The following is a 21,656-nucleotide window of genomic DNA, read 5'->3' as shown; positions in this document are numbered from 1 at the left end:
TTTCTGGATTTTTGCTGTTGTTGTTCAGTTGTATCTGACTCTGACCCCACTTGGGGTTTTCTTGGCAAAGATACTAGAATGATTTGCTATTTCCTTCTTCAGCTCATTTTACAGATGAGGAAACTGAGGCAAACAAGGATAAGTGACTTGCCCAGAGCCGTGCAGTAATAAGTGTTTTAGGCCAGATTTGAACTCAGGAAGACTCATCTTCCTGACTTCAGGCCTGGCACTATATCCACTGTGCTACATGTAGTTCAAGTGTTCATATTGTCTGTCTTGTATATATATAAACTCAAGGCCTGAGCCCTTTCCCTTCTATCTCTCTCTCTCTCTCTCCCTTGTTGTCTCGTTCATTCCTACAGAAACAACCACATCCCCAAGAGAATGTTAACCCTGTTCCCCTCCTCCCCTTCTCCCCTCTGTAGTTTCTCAGCCTCTTGTCACCAATTCATCTCACCAGTGAGATGAAAAAGGATGGAGTATCTCCTGTTTCTTCCTCTTCTTTGATTTTTCACATACTCTTAACAGTGGATTAGTTTTGTCCTTTATTTTTTATGTACATCCCTGGAATAATCATGAACTCTAATTTCTAGGTTTTCATGTGTTTGTTTGTTTGTTTGTTTTGGTATCTGAAGGATGTATTTTTTGAGTAAGGTCAACGAAGCAATCACTAATCTTAAACTCCAGCAGAGTGGCAGTAGTAACTCAGCAGAGGCAATTAAGGCAGAGCTATCACTGTATACAGGGAAAGTACTCCCTGCACCCATGCAGATCTCAGCCCATACCTGATTTAATAGGTTGTCTTCTGTGGCCAAAAAATTCATTTTTGGTCGTTGCTGCATGGTTTGATTCATAGAGTCTGGAGACATAGGTTTGAAGGGAAGGGGGAGGGAATAAGCATTTATTTATTATGTGCCAAGCACTGTGCTAAGCACTTTACAGTATCATCTTATTTGATCCTCACAATGACCCTGAAAGGTAGATGCTATTGTTATCCTCATTTTACAGCTAAGGAAACTGAGGAAATTGAGGTTAGGTGATTTGCTTAGCATCACACAATTAATAAGTATCTAAGACTGGATTAGAATTCGGTCTTTTTGACTCCAAACCTAACACTCCATCCCCTATACCACAAAAGTTGCCTCCAGGTTCGAAGCTTTGGCTGCACTCCTTCAAGCTATGTGATCTAGGGCAAGTCAAAGCTTCTTTGGGCAACCATTCCTTCACCTGTAAAACTTTGATAACACTTAAGTGTGTGGGGGCATTGAAAGTCAGTCCTCTGCAGACAGAGAGGTCTTTAGCACTTGTCTCCTGGAACGTTTGTAAACAATGATTATAGAAAAGAGAGGTTACTTTTCCTTCTTCCTGAAGGATGAAGAGAAGAGCCTAGGAGCAGTGAGACATGTTTTTGAAGATTTACTGGAGGAAAGATTTGGAACACAGGATTTTGTAGGGGCTAAAGAGAGGAGGTGGAATGGGGACTAAAGGCAGTGTGTTCATCTGTAAAAATGTTGAGGTTAGAGTAGAGACCCTTTCCAGCTTTAAAGCTACAATCCTATGATCTGGCAAATTAAATTTGAAGGTCACCCAAAGGATAATAGAGAGGTGTATGGTGGGTGTGAGCAGGCTACAATAACACAGGAAGAATTAGGCAAGAGAAGTGGCAGAAAGAATTTCATCAGAGGATTGTGTGACTGAAACCAAAGGTAGGCTGGTCCATATGTTAAAAGCAAAGGATAACCAATGGAAAGTCTCTGGACTCCATTAGATATTTATATGAGGTCAAGAGGTCTAGAGGAAAGCATGTAGCAGGCAGAGGTGGACCTATTGTGGAGAAAGCATGGTAGGATATCAACTAGAGACCTGCAAGATGAGACAGTATGGATGAGTTCAGATCTACATGGTTGAGGGGTGTTCCTACATTGATTATATCTCAGATTCTTTGAAATATCAAAGTACAATGGACAACTTTTTAAACAATTAGAGCAGTACCCGAATGGAACAGTTCTTTAAAAAAAATAATCAATGAGCCCCTTTTTACTGGAAATATGCTATGTGCCTTCCCATTTCTGCCCCATGGTGTCCCTTCTTCATGCTTTTGCTTACATTTTCCCTTATACTTGGACTTTCCTCTTCTTCCATCTGAGCTTTTTCAAATTCAGTTTGTTCATTAAGAGCAGCTCAAATATTGTCTCCTTCAGGAGTATTTATTTCAATTCCCATCCTCTGCCTAAGTTCATAATGATTCTTTAACCTTTCAGTTAAGATTTCTCAAGCAAATAGTGCTTTTACCCTTCTTAAACTCATTATATTTCATTCTACAATATTATTCATAGTTTTTCACATTTTTGCATATCATATTCCTTCTTCTAGATTGTGAGCTCCGTGGGGGTAAGTCTATGTCTCAGTTACCATGGACTATCCCCCAGTGTCTGGCACAGTGCTTTGTGCTTAGTATGCATTTGATAGATGGTTATTGAGTCAATAAATATGTTCCAGGGAAGGCTAGATGACCCTCTGTTAGGGAGATTGTAGGAGGTATTCAGGCATTGAAAAGGTAGTTAGATTAAGTGAAATTGAAGGTGCTTTTAGCTATAAGAATTTATGATCTAGGTTGTGAGGTCTCTTTTAAGGTTGCCATTCTGTACTCCATTTTATAAAGTCCTTCCTTTCTGTGACAACCTATGTTCTATACTCTAAGACAAGAGTTCTTAACCTGGTGTCCATAGAACCCCCCAAGACAGATTTCAGGGGGCATGTGAACTTGGATTAAAAAATATCACCTTTATTCTCACTAACCTTTGCATATTTTTCATGTCCTATTTAATTTTAATTTTATGTATTTGTAAACATTATTTTGAGAAGTGGTCTTTAGACTTCAGCAGCCTGACAAAGGAATTGATTATACATGCAAAAACTGATGACACATGACTTCATTTTAAAGTCCCTCGTAGCTCTGAGAGTCTGTACTTTATGTTCTAAAGACCCTTTGTACTGTGTGACAATCCTTTCAGATTACTTGAACCCCAATAAGATCAAAGATTGAACTAATCAACCAAACTGGCTTTGCTCTACTCTAAAAATGTCCTTTCCTATGTCAGCAAAGACCAAATAAGATTGACAAGGGGTATCTTTCCTGTTGGAGACCAGATGTCTGCAACCAGAATAGTGGGATTTCTCTTATCTTGGTAACCTAGGGACATTTGTATACACAAGAGAAGCACAGACATTTTGGGATCGTAATTTTTAACTGACACTACTTTGTCAATTGTCTTGTCTTGTTCAACTAAGAAACTTCCTTTCTCATAAGGAGATCATAAATTGTTTTAAAGTGTATTTAACCTTCTCATTCTTTTGTCAGTCAGTCAGAAGTTTCCTTCTGACTCCATGATCATGCATCTGCTAGCTTTAAGGGAATAAACAATATAAATGTATATGTCACTTAGTCTGTTTGCCTCCTTTAACCAAACTTTCAGGTCGACATGTGATAATTTATGTTCTTGGTTCTAAGATTGTTTAATGTTCTTCTATTTTTTAAGGTCTCTTCCAACTCTGAAATTCTGGGTTCTAAGTTTTCCATCAAACCTGAAGCTCTTCAAGTCACAGATTTTGTAAGGGATATTTGTTGCTGTGAGGTCACTGCCATGCATAAGCCTTTTCTTTAGACTTCCAGGCCATGTTGATTAAACATGTTCTCAAGGGGAGAAATGGGTCTATGTGAATCAGCATATACATGTCAATGACACAGGCTTGTGCAGAATGGAGAACTAATGGGACAGCACACCAGGATAATGTCTATGTACATCTACGGTCAATGACATGATATTAGAAAGATAGGTATAACCAATGGAAAAGAGTCAACAAATCATGATGCTGGAGAAGGATTTTGTAACTTTGCAATTATTTTCTAAGCCTAGATTGATTTTACATCATTCCATTTCATATATTCTACATTTCGAGTGGGCTTATCTGATGTTTCAAGTACAAAACATACTATTTCCTGCTCTACCATTCCTGGAATACTCTTTCTTTTCACTTCTGTCTTTTATATTCCCAAATGGTCTTTCAATGCTCAAGTCAAAGACCAGTTATCACAAGAGGCCTTTCCTGATTAGCTGTTCTGAACCTTTAGGAATTAATTTGTACTTTGTCAATTTCTTTGCATATACTTAGTTGTAGACATGTTGGGGGAAAGGAACAAGAAGGGGAGAAAAAGTGAATAAATATTTATATAGTGCTTTAAGTGCCACGAATTTTGCTGGTTTCTTTCCTTTACAAATATTATCTGGGGAGGAAGCAGTGGGGGCACAGGGAGAGCTGAGATGGGAGAGTAAGGGGGGAACTCTCCTGAACTCTCCCAAATTCAGCTCCAAACAATTATAAAATAATACCTCAAAACAAACTCTAGAGTGGCAGAACTAACAAAAAGATGAAGTGAAACAATTTTCTGGCCCAAGAAAACTTAAAAGGTTGGCAGGAAAGGTCTGTCTCACTTGACTAAAAAGGGAGTGTAGTACAGCGTTGGGAGCATCTGGGCAAGTCAGCAGCAGTCCATACCCCAGCAGGCCAGTGCCCAGGTCCTGAAGTCCTGGCATAGCAGCCAGCTGAGAGGCCCTCATCCCATCTTACAGCAAGCCAATGGCAAGGCCTTGCTCTTTCAGCACAAGAAGCTTGGGACAGCACCCCTCTACTTCCAGAACAGAGCCCAAATTTAAAAGTCATGTAATAGTCTGGAAAAAAAATAGCAAAAATCAACCAAACAAACAAAAACCTAACCACAGAAAGTTTTAATAGTGACAGGGAAGATCAAAACACAAACTCAGAAGAGTACAAAAGTGTCAAAATGCCTTCATGCAAAGTCTCAAAGATAAAAATATAAATTGGTCTCAGGCCCAAAAAGAACTTCCGGAAGAGCTCAAAAAGGATTTTAAAAGTCAATTAAGAGATATAGAAGAAAAATTTGGAAAAGAAATGAGAGTGATGCAAGAGAATCATGAAAAAAGAATCAACAGCTTGGTAAAGGAAAGACAAAAAATGGGAAGTGTAAAAAAATGCATTGAAGAAAACTCCTTGAAAAGTAGAATTGGCCAAATGGAAAATGAGCTACAAAAGCTCACTTAAGAAAATTATTCCTTAAAAATTAGAATTGGGCAAGTGGAAGCTAATGACTTTATGAGTCATCAATAATCAAACAAAATCAAAAGAATAAAAAAATTGAAGACAATATGAAATATCTCATTAGCAAAACAAGTGACATGGAAAATAGATCCAGGAAAGATAATTTAAGAATTACTGGACTATCTAAAAGCAATGATCAAAAAAAGACTGTTGACATCATCTTTCAAGAAATTATCAAGGAAAACTCCTCTGGTATCCTAGAACCAGAGGGTAAAATAGAAACTCAAAGAATCCACTGATCACCTAATGAAAGAGATCCCCAAATTAAAACTCCCAGGAATATTATAGCCACATTCTACAACTCCTAGGTCAAGGAAAAAATTCTACAAACACTCAGAAAGAAACAATTCAAACATTATGGAGCTACAGTCAGGATTGAACAGTTTATACATTAAAGGACTAGAGGGCTTGGAATATGATATTCTAGAAGGCAAAGGAATTTGTATTACAACTAAGAATCACCCATCCTGTACAACAGTATAGTCCTTGGATATTCAATGAAATAGAGGACTTTCAAGCATTCCCGATATGAAGACAAGAACTGAACAGAAAATTTGATTTTCAAATACATAACTTGAGAGAAACATAAAAATATAAACAGGAAGAGGAAAGATTAGGGATTCGATAAGGTTAAACCATTTACATCCCTTCATGGGAAGATGATACTTGTAACTCTTAAGAACTCTATCATTATTAGGGTAGTTAGAAGGAGTATACATTGATAGGAGATGTGGGCATAAGTTGACTTTGATGGAACAATATTAGAAAAAATTGAGGGTGAGAAGTAAGATTGCACTGTGAGAAGAGGTAAGGCAGAGGTAGAATTGGGTATTTTATCTCAGGAGAAGAGGCGCAAAAGACCTATTAAAGTGGAGGGAAAGTTGTGTGTGTGGGAGGGAGGCTTGGGGGGGCATTGCTTGAACTTTACTCTCATCTGAATTGGCTCAAAGAATGAATAACATAAACATTCAGTTGGGTATAGAAATCTATTTTGCCTATATGGCAGTAGAAGGGAAGGGGATAAGAGAATGTGGAGGGACTGATAGAAGGGAAGGCAGATTAGGGTAGGTGGTAGTGAGAAGCAAAACACTGGTGAGTTGGGATAAGGTAAAAGAAGAGAGAGACAGAGACAGAGACAGAGACACACACACACACACATAGAGGTTAAACAAGGAGAAAATGGGATGGAGGGAAATACATAGCTAGTAATCATAACCATGAATATGAATGAGATGAACTCACCCACGAAATGGAAGTGGATAGCATAGTGGTTAAAAAGCAGAATCCTTAAATATGTTGTTTTCAAGAAACACATTTGAAGCAGAGAGAGACACACACAGAGTAGGTAAGGGGCTGGAGCAGAATCTATTATGCTTCAGCTGAAATAAAAAAAAGCAGGAGTAGCACTAATGATCTCAGAGCAAAAGCAAAAATAGATCTAATTAAAAGAGATAAGGAAGGAAATTACATCTTGCTAAAAGGTATCATAGACAATGAAGTAATTTCAATATAAACATACACATGCCAAATGGTACACAGAGCTTATATTCTAATGTTTTCTTATGTTTCCTGGTATTTAGCTGTATTTTATCCTACCAGTTCTTGTATTATTGATTTTGGAAAACTAAGTACTGAACTTTATATTTATCCTGTCTAACATCCCAAACTCTGGACTAGATCCAGTCTTTGGGGCATACTCAAATCCCTCTTTGTTTCATGTTTGACCCAACCAAATTTCTCTCCGGGAAATCTAATAATATAACTTGTGCCTAGGTTTCCACAAGTGTGAATAAATGGGCCTTCAGATTTGGTATAAGCACTCAAGCTTGCTATTTATATTGGTTACAGAATAGTCACTGTTTCATGTAACAAAAAATGCAAAAATGAATAAATGGATGCACAGAGCTCCATATGCAATTCATACAGATCTCTAATGTCTCTCATGAATCCTATACTTCTCCAAACTCACTGTCACCTTGGGGTTTGGCTTCCCCTTCAAGGGCAAATGCACTTAGGATTATTAGATAGGCAACTCTGATATTTCAGCGAGTTCCACTTTTACCTCCTCTTCTCCCACTAAATCCACATAGGTATTCAACTTCATGATACTATCTTCAAGATTTGGAAAAGAGAAAAATACTTCAGGTTGCCAGAAATGCTGTCTTCTTTCTATCACACATACACTATTTGAAAAGTTCATTTTAATACCAGAAGACAAAGTCAAGGTCTTTTGCACTCCCATATTGTGGTTTAGGGGATAGTTAGGTGATACAGTGGATAGAGTGCCAGGCATGGAATCAGGAAGATAAGGCTTGAGTTCAAATCTAGCTTCACACACTAACTAGCTGTGTGACCCTGGGCAAGTCACTTAACCCTGTTTGCCTCAGTTTCTTCATTTGTAAAATGAGCTGGAAAAGGAAATGGCAAATCACTCCACTGTATTTCCCAAGAAAACTCCAAATGGGGTCACATGACATGACTGAAATGACTAAATAACAAAAACATTATGGCTTAAACTCTACTACTGCTAATTACAGCTCCAGGGTCATTAGTGTAATCCTTTTCTGTCTTTGAGAGACTGGCACCACAGGTCCTCATCACTCCCTGCCTTCCCCATACTCACATTTGGCAAGTCCTTTCCTTAGTTTCTCTGGATAATTTCTCTGGTCATTCCAATTTTTGACACTGAGTACTCTACACTCTAAGGCTGCTTTCCACTCTGAAGTCCTATGGTCTAATTTCCCTTCCACTCTAATCTTCTGTGGCTTCATCTAGGTCTAATAGTCTGATTCTCCAATTTCTGAGAGTACAAACAATTGCTATAACTACAGTCCAGAATAATTAATGGAGAAGCACCCCCAATGGCCTAACAACTCTAGTAAATGCCTGTAGTCACGCATTGGTATACCTGGAAAATGAATACATTTCCCCCCTGAAAAACTTGCATTTACACATGGGTCAACTTTCTGGTCACTCAACTGTACTTTACATGTTTACTTTTGGATGATATTGTGGAGGGAATCCCTATTTAAGTCAGAGTTGGACTGGATGCCCACATAAGTTCTTTCCGACTCTAATTCTATCCAGTGTAATATGTTTGTAATGATAAAAATATTCCCATATGTCCTAGCAATACCCCCAAAAGTCATTCCCAAGCCACAAAATACATAGAAGGAAGTAAGGGTCATACAGTCTTTGAAATTCAGAGTGGGAGGGCTCATAGAGATTATTGTCCACACTGTGGGTGCAGAATCACACATAATATTTGCAATTATATTCCATACTAAAGCAGCTGGACAGTTCTGGACCAGCCCTGGATATTCCAAACCATACCTGGAGACTGAAGTCTATGTGTGTTAAGCAAATTTCCAAGGAATTCAGAGCAAAACCAGGATTCTTTTCAGAGGTTTAGAATCCTCAGTGGGGCCATTGGCCTGGGTGTTATTTGGACTTGAAGTTGCTTTATGACCCAAGATGGTCCTCTGGGATGCCAATGAAAACAACCCACAACAACAGTCAACATCTATATAGTGCCTTAAGGTTTACAAACTGTTTTGATATACATCATCTCATTTGATCCTTACAAGAATCCTGTGAAGTAGGTGCTATTTTTACCTCAATTTTATGGATGAGGAAACTGAGATGGAGAAGGTTCAAGTGATGTGATCCTCGTCCAGGGTCATATTGCTAATGAGAATCTGAGACAGGGATGGAATCTATCTGTTATGCCACCTCACTGTCTTCTGAGGTTACTGGGAGTCAAGTCCATGGCATCTAACTCTGGCTTGGCCTCTAGGTTACTTTGTGACTTTGGGCATTCATTTAATCTCTCTCAGCCTGCTTCCTTATTTTTAATGAGGATTAGATAATTTCTAAAACTATAATGAACTTTAGAGCTCCTACAACTCTAATGGTCTATGACTCTAATGCAATGAAACAAACATTTATTAAGAACTTACTGTTTACAAACCCCTATGGTGGAGGAAATATAGAGTTTAGATATGACATAGTTGCTAGTTTCTTAGAACTCACAGTCAAGCAGTTGAATAAGATATTGGCATAGGTAACTATGACCAGCACTTAGCATAGTGCCTGCCACATAATAGGTGCATAATAAATGTTTACTGATTGACGATGATACATGATGCTGTATGTAGTCTAAGGACAGGAAAAAATATGGCCGTTTGGGAGAAGGGATATTCAAGAAAGGATTCTTAGGGGGGTAATTGAGTTGGGCCTTGAATTGTGGACTCCATGTAACAAATAGGGATCAAAATCAGTTTGGGGAAGTTCTAGTTCCAATGAGCAGTGAAAAGAATGGCATAGAAGTGGGAAAATCGTGGGGTATCATAGGTTATAGAACACTTAGAGCCAGAAGGGACTTTAGAGAGGTCAGCCAGTCAAAGCCCCTAGTCTCATTTATGTGGAACAGAGATTAAATTGAAGAAACATTCCAGTATGCTCTATTCCTCTGTAGATTGAGAATCAGTTTACTCAACTATAAAATTAGGAAGTTAAATGATTTGCTCAAAGTCTCAGAGGTAGTAAGGCATTAGGGATTCAAACTCAATTCCTTTTATTCCACCAATCCTTGCTTTACTCACCAGACAGCATCAGGAGATCATCATCTGTCCTTCTACCCTTCCCCCTCCAAGACAGCCACCACTAGTACAGGACCAAAGACCCTCTTGGATCCCCAACCCCTCACAAATAATCTATTTAATACTTTTGAAGCAGAATAGATTGACTGATGATTGAAGGATAAGAACCTTACGTCTCAAATATGGCTCCCTAAGCACGTCAGCCCCAAGATTCCACTTACTCCTGCCATAACAACCCAGTAGGTATAATAGCTACTACCACTCTACTTTCTTCTCATTCTCTGAGCACAGCATGGAATAAAACTTCTGAGGTTGGTACCTGCCATCATGGTGCTCTAATGATTCAATGAGATTCAGTGAGTATTTACTGAAATCCTATTCTCTGCTGAGGCACTGTTTCTTCAGTGTCCCCTGGGTGATCCTTATCAAAGGGGGCCAATCCCACCACAGGATCAGAGAATGCAAAGCTAGATACACCATCTCTTGCTTAGGGATTGATCTTCAGATTAACATTACTATTGCTTCTGTGAAAACATGACAATTCACTTCCTTTTGGCTCCATTCTTAATTACCGTGATTATTGTGTTTAATCTGGCCCTTAATTGCTGTGATTGTGTTATAGGCTGCCTAGGGGGCAGCTCCCTTTTTGATCAGTGTTCCTTGGTTCTTCTTACCCATGGATATCATAGCTCTATTCTTCCAGTGTCCCTATCCCACTGTTCCTTTCCCTTCCTATTGTGTCTTCTGGAACCCTGTTCTACTGTTAACAAACTGCCTGTCACGTTCAACCTATGTCTTTCCCCCTGGAAATTATGTTCACATATTTGATATTTACTTATATATGTAGATATATGTACAATTAGAATGCATGCTCCTTGAGGGCAAGGATTCTTTGGTTTTGTCTTTGTTTCCTCAGCATCTAGTTCAGTGTCTGGCACATGTCAAGAGCTTCATAAATAATTAATAATCTTAAAAATTGAACTGGACTCCATATGCAATGCTTTTTCCTGAAAAAAATCCTGATGCTGGAGAAATAGTCTGTTATTAGGAGGTAGAGAGCCTAGGTTCAGATTCCTAGGCTAAGTCATTCCCCTCTCTCTAGGCTTCAGTTTCTCCATGTGTAAAATGACATTATTAAACTATATCACCAAGGTCTTTTCTAATTCTAAATGCTCTGATTCTAGGTGGATTGGGGCAGCTAAGTGGCACAATGGATAGGATACCGGGCCCGGAGTCAGGAAGACTCATGTTTCTGAATTCAAATCTTGCTTCAGACACTTATTAGCTGTGTGACTGCGCAAGTCACTTAGCCTTTTTTGCCTTAGTTTCCTCATCTGTAAAATGAGCTAGAGAAGGAAATGGCAAACCACTCTGGTATTTTTGCCAAGAAAACCCCAAATGGGGTCATGAAGAGTTCAACATGGCTGAAAAATGACTGAACAACATGGCTGGATCGGCCCCAGTTGACAAGGACCACCCAGAGGACACTGAAGACATGGTGCCTTAGCACAGAATAGGACCTCAATAAATGGTTGCTGAATCATACTGAATTAGTAGAGCATCATGATGGCAGGTATTAACCTCAGAAGCTCCATTTCATACTGTTCTCAGTGTATGCAGAACATAGAATATTATTAGATTTTAGTGGAGCTCTGCCTCCTAGAGCCCTCAGCTTCTTTCAGAGATCAACTCAGATGCTACATTCTGTGGGAAACCTTTCCTGATCCCCTTAGGTTTTTCTATAAATGACATATTCCTTTCCCCCTCCAATCCTTCCCCATGTCGAACATAGCATGTAAGAGTTAGGAGTGACCTTTGAATGTCTAATATAAGCTCTTGGTTTTATTTTTGCCTCTTCAGCTCCTAGCACAATGCCTTGTACATGATAGGTGCTTAAGAAATGTTTATTGAATGAATAATTGAACATAGAATAAAACATCAGAGCTAGAAGGACCTTTAGAAGGTAGCATGTGAGTGCTGGAACTTCTTTTAGGACATAGAACATAAAAAGCTAGAACTGGTAGGAATTTTGGAATATAGAATGCTAGATCTAGAAAGCACATGAAATCAGAGCTTAGAAATTTGTGGTTTGAAGAGACCTTAGGATACAGACTATTAAAACTGCTCAGCCTTTGCTCAGCCTACATAGAATGCTTGACTGGACAATTGAAAAAATAACTAAGCATGAAACATAAAATGTGAGCTCTGAAAATAGTCCTTAGGGAAAAAAAAACATTAGAATCTGAAGCAAAAAGCACATAGGATATAAATGTGAGATCTCGAAAAAATCTTAGTACATCACATGTTAAGGCTGAATGAGGCCTCAAAAGATGGGATATAAAATATCAGAGTTGGAAGGAGCCTTAGAATATGGAACATAGAACAGAGACTTTCAGCATTAAAAGGGATTTTAGAAGATAGAACACTTAATTTCTGAGTCTGAAGGGTCCTTAGAATATAAGATGAAATGTCAGAGGTGGCAGTAACCTCGGAATATTGAAGATAGAATGGGCGAACTGGAAGAACACAAACTGTCGTGTTTAGAAGGTCTCTTAGAACATAGACTTTTGGAGTTGGGAATATTATTGTACATAATAATATTAGAGCCATAAAAGCCTTAAAGTATAATCACTTGGTTAACAAATAAACATTCATTAAGCACCTACTATGTGCTAGGCAAATGAGCAAAAAAAAAAAAGACTGTCTCTGCCCTCAAGGAGCTTACAATCTAAGACTACACAAAAAGAAACTTAACAAGTAGAGAAGATGGGGAGAAGGGGGGTGTGGTGAGGAGAAGGTATCTGAATAGAGTGAGGGCATGATGGAGAAATCAGTCAAAGAAGTACCAAAATAGTGCAGCCAGATGAGAAATGAGGAGATGTCTGAGCTGAGCTCTCTCCTTAAATGGAAGTTTGGAGGTATAGAAGACAAAGACTGTCAAAGACATAGATTGCCAAATCTGAAATCACAGTATCATAGAATCATTGGGATGAGCAGGTCAGAGTGAAGTGTCACTAGGCAGCTAGTTGGCATGGTGGATAGAGTGCAGGCCTGGAGTCAGGCAGACTCATCTTCCTGAGTTCGAATATGGCCTCAGACACTTCCTAGTTATGTGACCCTTGTCAAGTCACTTAACCCTGTTTGCTTCAGTTTCCTCCTTTGTAAAATGAGCTGGAGAAGGATATGGCAAATCACTCCATTATCTTTACCAAGAAAACCCCAAATTGGGTTGTGAAGAATTAGAGGCAACTGAGACAATTGAACAAAAACATACCTAAAAATAATTATTCTTCAATATAGCTCATAAGTGGTCATTTGGCTTTTCCCTGAGGCTTCCTGGGGGTGAACCCACTATCTCTGGACAGCTTGATTCACTTTTGAACAGCTTAAATTGCTAAGAAATTTTTCTTTAAGTCAAATTCAATTCTACTTCTTTGCAACTTCTGAGGTCAAAGAGTACAAATCCATTCCCTGTTTCACATGCCTGCTACCAGCCTTTTAAATACTTGAACACTAGCTATAATGTTGCCCATGAATCTTCACAGGGCTAGGGCTTAAGGCCCTTTGACATTTTGATTGCTCATTTCTCTATGAGTTCCAGTTTATGGTTTTGATTGTTGTTTTTGCTTTCCTTTTTTGACCAGAATTGTAATGTAATTGGTATTAGGAACTCCCAGTAAAGAAATTTCCTCTATCATCCATATCAGCACCTATTTCGCAGCTTGAGGTCTTGAAGAATTGAATGAAGAACTGAGAATTTAAGTGACTTGCCTGGTTTTGCTCAATTGGGATGTGTGCTTGTATTAGCAAGGCAATACATTCAACATTGATGATAACTGTGAATATGCCTATGTAGTTCTGTATTGCAAAATAAGAGAGTCTCTCCACATAGAAGGAAGAAGTAAAACATTTATTCAGACACCAGATAACCAAATTCCACAACCAATAAGTCTAACCCATCCAAGCAGCAACTAGCTCCCAAAACCAGCAAGCCCACTTTATCATAACAGCAAGGAACTTAAAACACAATATCACAGCCTGGCGCCTCAGCTTCTCATTGCCTTCCAACCCACTGCTGGGGCTTTCCCACGTACACAACCACAGCACAGCTAGCTCACCTGTGTCTGCTCTCTCCCTCAGCTCTAACTGCTCTCTCAGCATTTCCTGTGACATATTTTCCTTTTCCTCTCAGCAAGCTCCTCCCACAACCTGTGACTTAGGCTTCCTGTGACCTAAGCAGGTCACACAGGCTTATTAGTAGGTGGGAAAGATCTTTGAATTTAAATTGTCATTGCAGTGCTTAGTTGGCACAGTGGCTTGAAATCAGGAAGACCTTAGTTCAAATCAAGCTTCAAATATTTGATACTTGTGTGCCTCTGGAGAAGTCACTTCATCTCTATTAGCCTCAATTTCCTTAATTATAAAGTGAGCATGATAATAATAGTACATTCTTCCCAGAGCTGCGGCGAGGAAAAGATGAAATGTTTGTATAGTACTCTGAAAACTGTAAAATGCTATATAAATTATGGTGATGGTGATGATGGTGATGGCGATAATGGTGATGCTGATGGTGCAGCTGATGGTGATGGTGATGGTGATGATGATGATGACAATGATGAGGATGACGATGGTGATGATGATGGTGATGGTGATAATGGTGATGATATTTTTCAGGGGCCAAGCCTTGTACCCATGTCTTCCTGAATCTGGACTCAGCTGTCTATCCTATACCATGCTGCATTTCAGTTTCCTTCCTAAAATGTGGACTAGCCTGCATACAATTCACCAAATGTGGCCCAACCAGGGCAAAGCTCAATGGAACTAATAACTGCAGCTGCTACTAATCCCAGGAAGAAAATGCAGGATCCTGAAAGGATTCTTAGTACATGGAATATGGCATGTTTGTACTGAAAGACACCTTTGAATATGATATGTAGAATATTAGAGCTGGGAAGATTCTTAGAGGAGTCATCTAGGCAGCTAGGTGGTGCAATGGATAGAGTGCTAGGCCTGGAGGCAAGACAATCTGAGTTCAAATCTGGCCTCAGACACTTACTAGTTGTGTGACCTGAGCAAGTCACTTAACTTCTGTCTCAGTTTCCTCAATTGTAAAATGAAGAATATAACAGCACCTGCCTCTCAGGGTTGTGAGAATCAAATCAGAATTAGTAAAGTACTTAGCACAATGTGTGGCACATAGTAGGAACTATATAAATACTTATTCCCTTCTCTCCTTCTTCCTTTAGTCTAACCCAGAAAAATCTAGACACTGAGGCCCAGAAGAGGAAAGTGATTTGGCCGTGGTGCAACAGCCAGGAAGTTTTGAAGCTGAGTTCCAAACACTGATATTCTGAACCTCAGTACAAGTCTCTTTGTGATGTGCAAGTGTTAAGGGAGCTTAGGAAGGAAAGAAATCATAGTGGGCTGAAATGGTTAGGGATTTTTCCTGGAGGAGGAAAGACAAGTTAGGTTGGGGTTAGAGAGACAAAATGGAGGGAGCTTGGGGCCCTGAAATATGAAGAACAGAATGAGAAAAGGTGGAGAGGCAGTAATCAATAGCACATATGCTGAGACAATGAGCATTTGGACCTAGGTGGAGTTAAAGGGAAGTGTTTGTTTGCAGAGGGTCATAAGGTTAGAAAGGGAAGGTTGTGGAAAGCCTTTAGTCCCAGGCAAAACGGGTTTGTACTCTATATAACAGTTAATAGGGAACTTGAGCAGGGAAGTGATAGATGAGAGAGGCACTTTAAAAAGATGATTGCCCCCTCCTTTTGTTTCTAGTTGATCCCTGTTCCAATCCATTTTTTTTCCATAGGAATGCACTGTCAGCAACTGTTAATAACTGTCAAAGTAGCTTTATCTATTCTTGGACAGATTTAATCATTAGCATTTCTTCTTTATATTCAGGAAAAGTCTTCCTTCCTTCTCTCCCACGCCCATTCTCAGTTCCTAATTCTATCTTCTGGTGCCAAGCAGAACAAGCCTAATCCACCTTTCCCAAGGCAGCCCTTCAGATATTTAAGGACAACAATCATGACCAGATTAATTTACTCATTTGTAAAATGAGAGGCTTAGAGGAGATGACAGTCAAGGTCTCTTCCAGTCCAAATCTATGATCCCATAATCCTAAATCATTTTTTTTCTGGGCTTCTGTGTCCTCATGTGCACAATGAGGGGATTAGACCAGATGGCTTATGAGGTCTTTTCAAACACTAAATTTTATTTTATTTTGAAAAATGTTTTATATTTTTACATTATATGTTTTTACATTATGAACTTTCACAAATTACCCCTCACTCCTTGAGAGATCACTTATAGCAACATAATAAACTTAAGCAAAACAAATAATACAAGGATCTTAGCTGACAGTGCACACACCTCTTTTCTCTGTTCTGAAACTGGTTTTGAAAAATTAACAGAAGTTTATTTTCTCTCCCCCCTGTTCTTCACCCCATAGGAAAAAAAGAGAAATAAAAAAATCCCTTGTAACAAATGTACATAATCAAGAAAGCATATTCCCTCATTGGCTGCATACGAGTATATATGTCATCTCTGTCAAATGGCATTCATCATCATTTCTTTAGAATTATAGATAGTCGTTGTGTTAATCACAGTTCATACAGTTTTCAAAGTTCTTTATTTTTATAATGTTGCTGTTGTATAAATTGTTCTACTGGTTTTACTCATTTCATTCTTCATCAGATTGCTTACTTTAGAATATTGGTACTATAGTATATATTGTTTTTCTATCTCTGTTCACTTCTTGACATGTCTCTTTGATAATGTAATGATCCTATGCCCCACCTCACACCACAATATACCTTCCCTATCCCCTTAACCAGTCTCTTTTTTTCAAATAAACTTAAAATAAACTAAACTTAAAATAACTTTCAAATAAACTTAAAAAAATTGTTGAGGCTACTATATGTCAGATACAGTGCTTGCTGCTAAGCATGCTGTTGTTGTTGAGTTATTTCAATTATGTAAGGCTCTTTGTGACCCCATTTGGTGTTGTCTTCACAAAGTTACTGGAGTGGTCTGCCATTTCTTCTCCAGCTCATTTTACAGATGAGGAAAATGAGGCAAATTGGGATAAGTGACTTGCCTAGGGTCACACAGCTAGTAAGCTTCTGAGGCTAGATTTGAACTCATGAAAATGAGTCTTCCTGACTTCAAGCCTGGCACACTATCACTCCACCACCTAGCTCCCTAGAATACAAAAATAAAAATGCAATAGTTCCTTTTAAAATTCTATTCTTCTCTAGGTTCAATGCAACCAATATTTAAAACCTCAGGATTTAAAGCTGGAAGGAACCTTGATGATTATGTAGTTGAATTGCAACATGTTATAGAAGAGGAGCCTGAAGCTCAGAATGGAGAAATGTCTTACCTGAGGTCATACAGCTGGTGTAGCACCTGGGAAAGGCACCCCAAACTTGTAGAATGTCTTTCAGCCAATGGCTGGTCTGGAATTAAAATGCTCTATGGATCTACATCCCCTAAAACCACAGTTCATGAGTCTCTACCGATGTATCTACCTTTAATAGTCAGCCAGAGGACACAGTTGAAAGGAAAGTCATTAGATGAAATAACATGATAAGAAAAATAACAAAACATTTGCCCCATAAATGTGGAAAGCACTTTCTTTCTCAAATATCCATAACATCAGGAGGAATAGTGTATACCAACGACGAGCACATGTGGAGAAGAACAGATTTAAGGAACACATGTGACCAGTGCACACATGGAGAGATGTTCATCCTTTTCCCAAACATTTCTCTTCTTCCATCCCTCCTTTCCAATCCGTTGGTTATAGAAATAATGGCAAAAAAGGGAAGTGAATCAGGGCCAAAGCTTAGAAAGAGGAAATGGAGCTTGGCAATGGGCTTGGGGGAGGGGAGGGCACCAATGAAAGGGAACACTTTTAGCTAGTGTACATGTGTGAAGGGGCACAGATGTAGAACTTACACAGCCAGGCTGTTGATGTCTTCTAGTGGAATTATTATGTTGCTCCTGCTGGGCTTGCTCCCTGCAAGTTTTGTAGCCTCTGCTAGACTCCATCAAATTAATTCTGATATGCTAGACTTGTAGACTCCATCAGATGGTGCTCAGCTAGATGCTGTCATCTCTGACTGATGCTTTTCAGCCATTGTCTTCATTGAATGCTATTTCTGTTCAACAAAAATCTTTGACTAGCTCTTCTTCCAGGCAGGTTTCTGGTGCTGCCACATTCCTTCTCCTTCTTCCTCACCTTCTCTCTCCCTCCCTCGGTCCCCACCATAGTTATTGAGAAAAAGTAGAAACCTTTGCCTGGTAATGAGCAAAAAGCCACCTTTCAGGTTCTCCTCCCTTACTCCTTCAGGATTTTGGCTATTCAGGCCTCTTATCTCCCCAAGAGGAGCCTCTCAGCCCCAAGTGTCAAATTCTTTTTCTTTCTTTTCTATTCTTTGTTACAAGGGATGGCTCACCAGAGGAGTGAGGTGATAGATATTTTCAGAAATGAAGGTGACAGCAAAAACAAAAAACATCAATTCTAAAAGAACAAAGAGCAGTCCCCTGTCTCCAAAGCTGGCTAATTTCCCCAGGCTTAGCCTTTTCTCTTCTTTTCTGATTCTTTGTCCTGATCCAGGGATTTGAATGCCTCTGTCAGAGACCTCATCTTATTTTATTTTGAACATTCTGTGTATCTCCCAATTTCCAATTTCTTTAGGATACAATATGAGCCAGGCAAATTATGTTATTTATCTAGTAATTACCAAATATTGCTTGGGTTTAGCATTCCTCTGTTTTTAAGCCCTGATTCTCTTCCAGTCTTTCATGGAGAATGAGCAGAAAAGAGGCACAAACACAAGCTAAGTCCAGGGGTCAATGCCTCTGTTTCCCCCCTGTTTCATTCACATTCTTGCCTTTTCATATGCAGAGGAAACCAACCTAGAGCTCAAAGACTTGGGATGCTCCCTTGTCCTAATGCATCAATTCATAGATGACTAGAGATGAAATGGATAGAGACTATCTATGCCAATACTCTCATGTTAAATGTGAGGAAAGTAAGACCCAGAGGATGCAAATGACTTGCCCAAAGTCACACAGCCAATTGGCAGAGCTGGTCAAAACTTGCAGAGCTGGGATTTTGAACCCATGCCCTTTCACTCCAATTCATACTCTTTCTACTACCCTATTTCTAGGAAGATATAACACTTCTGAAAATACAAAAAGAAAGACATTGGTTCTCAAACTCAGGATCCCCTAACCTGCCCCTTAACCTAGAAGCATTTCTCTGCATATCCTGCTGCCTCTCAAGAGAAAGAATACAAGCTGCAAGCAGCCTTAATTCTATCCCACATTGACCATGACTAGTCCACCTGGTCCCTAGACTTTCATTGTATTTTCTGCTTCCAAGCCCATTGCCAAGCTCCATTTCCTCTTTCTAAGCTTTGACCTTGATTCACTTCCCATTTTTTGCAATTATTTCTATGACCAACAGATGGGAGAGGGGGGATGGGAGAAGAGTAATGTTTGGGAAAAGGGTGAACATTCTAAAAGATTCCAGAGTAATACAAATCGTTGGGAAAGTTTGGCCAGCACCTTCCTCTTCCCAGAAACCCCCAGGCTGATTTAAGAGGTTGAGTTATCCCCATTTTTCTTCTGCTTTCCACCTTTTCTCTATCTTCCCTTCTTGTCCAGCCATGTGCTCCAGTATTCCTGCTGAGGACAGCAAAAGCAGCTTCTACTTTCTCAAATTTGAGATGTTTCCTGTGGTAAAAACTTATTATTTTTCTTGAGAATCATGAATTGGATATCTTTCAGAGGTCCTATTCTGAGGTAATAATAAGAGCTCCAATTTGCATGTAATTCTAAGACTTACAAGGAGCTTCCCTCATAAATGCTGGAGTCAGGCAGACTTATCTTCCTGAATTCAAGTATGGGCTCAGACACTTGCTAGCTGCTTGACCCTGGGCAAGTCACTTAACCCTGTTTGCTTCAGTTTCTTCATCTCTAAAATGATCCAGAGAAGGAAATAGCAAACCATTCTAGGATTTTTGCCAGGAAAACCCCAAATGGGGTCATGAAGAGTCTGATATAATTGAAATAGCGCAACAATAAAAGACAAATGAGAAAACTGATACTCAATGAGTGGAGATGTCTATGTAGTCATGGTGACCATCACTGATCAAAAATCTCCTCCACAGTATCTCCTCCCCCTAAGTTCAAAGACCTCAAACAATGGGAAATTTACTTCCTCCCTAGTCAGGCCATTCTTCATTTGGTCAAATCACATTGTCAGCACATCCTTTACCTTGTTGAGCTATCATCTCAATACTCTTTATTACTTTCTGTTTTACCTCCTGGGATGAAGCAAAAATAACTTTAATATTTCTTCTTCATGACAGCCCTTTAAATATTTGCAGACAAGTATTTTATTTATATATGTATATATAAATATATGCATGTATGTATGTACATCTTGGATTGTGTTGTGTGGTTTGTCCTTAGTTCTTGAAGTTTTTGAAGGAGACCGTGAATATTTTGGATATCAGAACACCAAGGGCCATGTCCACAGAGCTTCCCTTATGTGGATGATAGAATGTCTCAGCAAGGAGTGGGTGCTGACCCTGAGAAGTACTCCTCATCTAGTCATGTTAGAAGAATTATTGAGACCTGAGTATGTTCCTCGACTTTAATGGCTACTTTTAGAGATCTTTGAGGTGCTATAGCATCAGTGAAGAGCCCTCTAATCATCTCACTTATGGGTATATGGTTGAGAAAAACCAAAAGCAAAATGAAAAGTGGCCACCTGTCCTGAACTCTCTGATACTAACTGCAGGACATTAGTCTATCCACAAATTAGAGTGCTTATCCTTGAAGTAGGCTATTATGAATCAGTGCTGAGATTTTAAGAGTGGAGCTTGATTCTAATGAGTAGAAAGCAGCCTGTTGACACATTCTCTGCAGTACCAAGGTAGATGCTTCCAGCAACTAGGTACCTGCTCTTCAATTTACAGTCTTAGAATGAGACCTAGGGCACTGAGACACCAACAGTCTTGCCTATGGTTACAGTGAGCAGCATATGCTAGAAGCAGGGCTTCAACTTGAGTCTAAGTTTCCTAACTCTGAGGCTGGAACTCTATATGCTACACCATGCTGCTGGTGAGGAAATCCTTCACTGAGCAGAGGATTAGACTAGATGCCATATGTGAACTCGCCAGCTCCCATGGATTCAATGATCATCTCTGTGATGATGAGTCTCAAATCTACTTATCCTGCCTTTTACGTGGATCTCTCCAAGTGTCACCAAATTACTCTTTGGTAGCCAGGGTATCACAATGACCCTAGTTCAAATGACAGTGGTTACAACCAACAATAAGTTGAGAATCTGTCTATCCTTCACCTTTTCTGACCCCTCCACCTCCTTTTTCCTTACTTCCGCAGGACTTCTTGTCAAGAAAAGGCTTTGCATCTCGGTGGATAGTTAATATTATTATTCTCCCTCTAGTGTGACTTTCCTGACTCGATTAGAGGAAAAAAGGCAGCAAATTGCATCTGGCGGTAGGGACTAAGTAATGTAGAATTCTTAAAACATATCTCATTGAAATTCCTTCCTCAAAATATACCCAAAATATACAATGGTCTAGCTCAAAATTTTCATTTTATATGTAAGGAAACTGGAACCTGGAGAGGGGGAATTATTTGTCCAACACCACACAGACATTAAGTGGAATTAAACTGTCACCAATGATCAATAACTATTTATTAAGTGACAGCTATGTACCAGAAACTGTGCCTATGTGTGGGGAATAAAAGGCCAAGAACAAAACCTTCCTCATCTTTAAGTAGCTTATCTTTTATTGGAAAGCATTTGCATTCTATGCGGAAAAA

Source organism: Trichosurus vulpecula, chromosome 3, assembly GCF_011100635.1.
Source record: "Trichosurus vulpecula isolate mTriVul1 chromosome 3, mTriVul1.pri, whole genome shotgun sequence".
In the NCBI taxonomy this organism is placed as follows: domain Eukaryota; kingdom Metazoa; phylum Chordata; class Mammalia; order Diprotodontia; family Phalangeridae; genus Trichosurus; species Trichosurus vulpecula.
The sequence above is the reverse complement of the archived record's forward strand: the minus strand, read 5'-3'. Positions refer to the sequence as shown.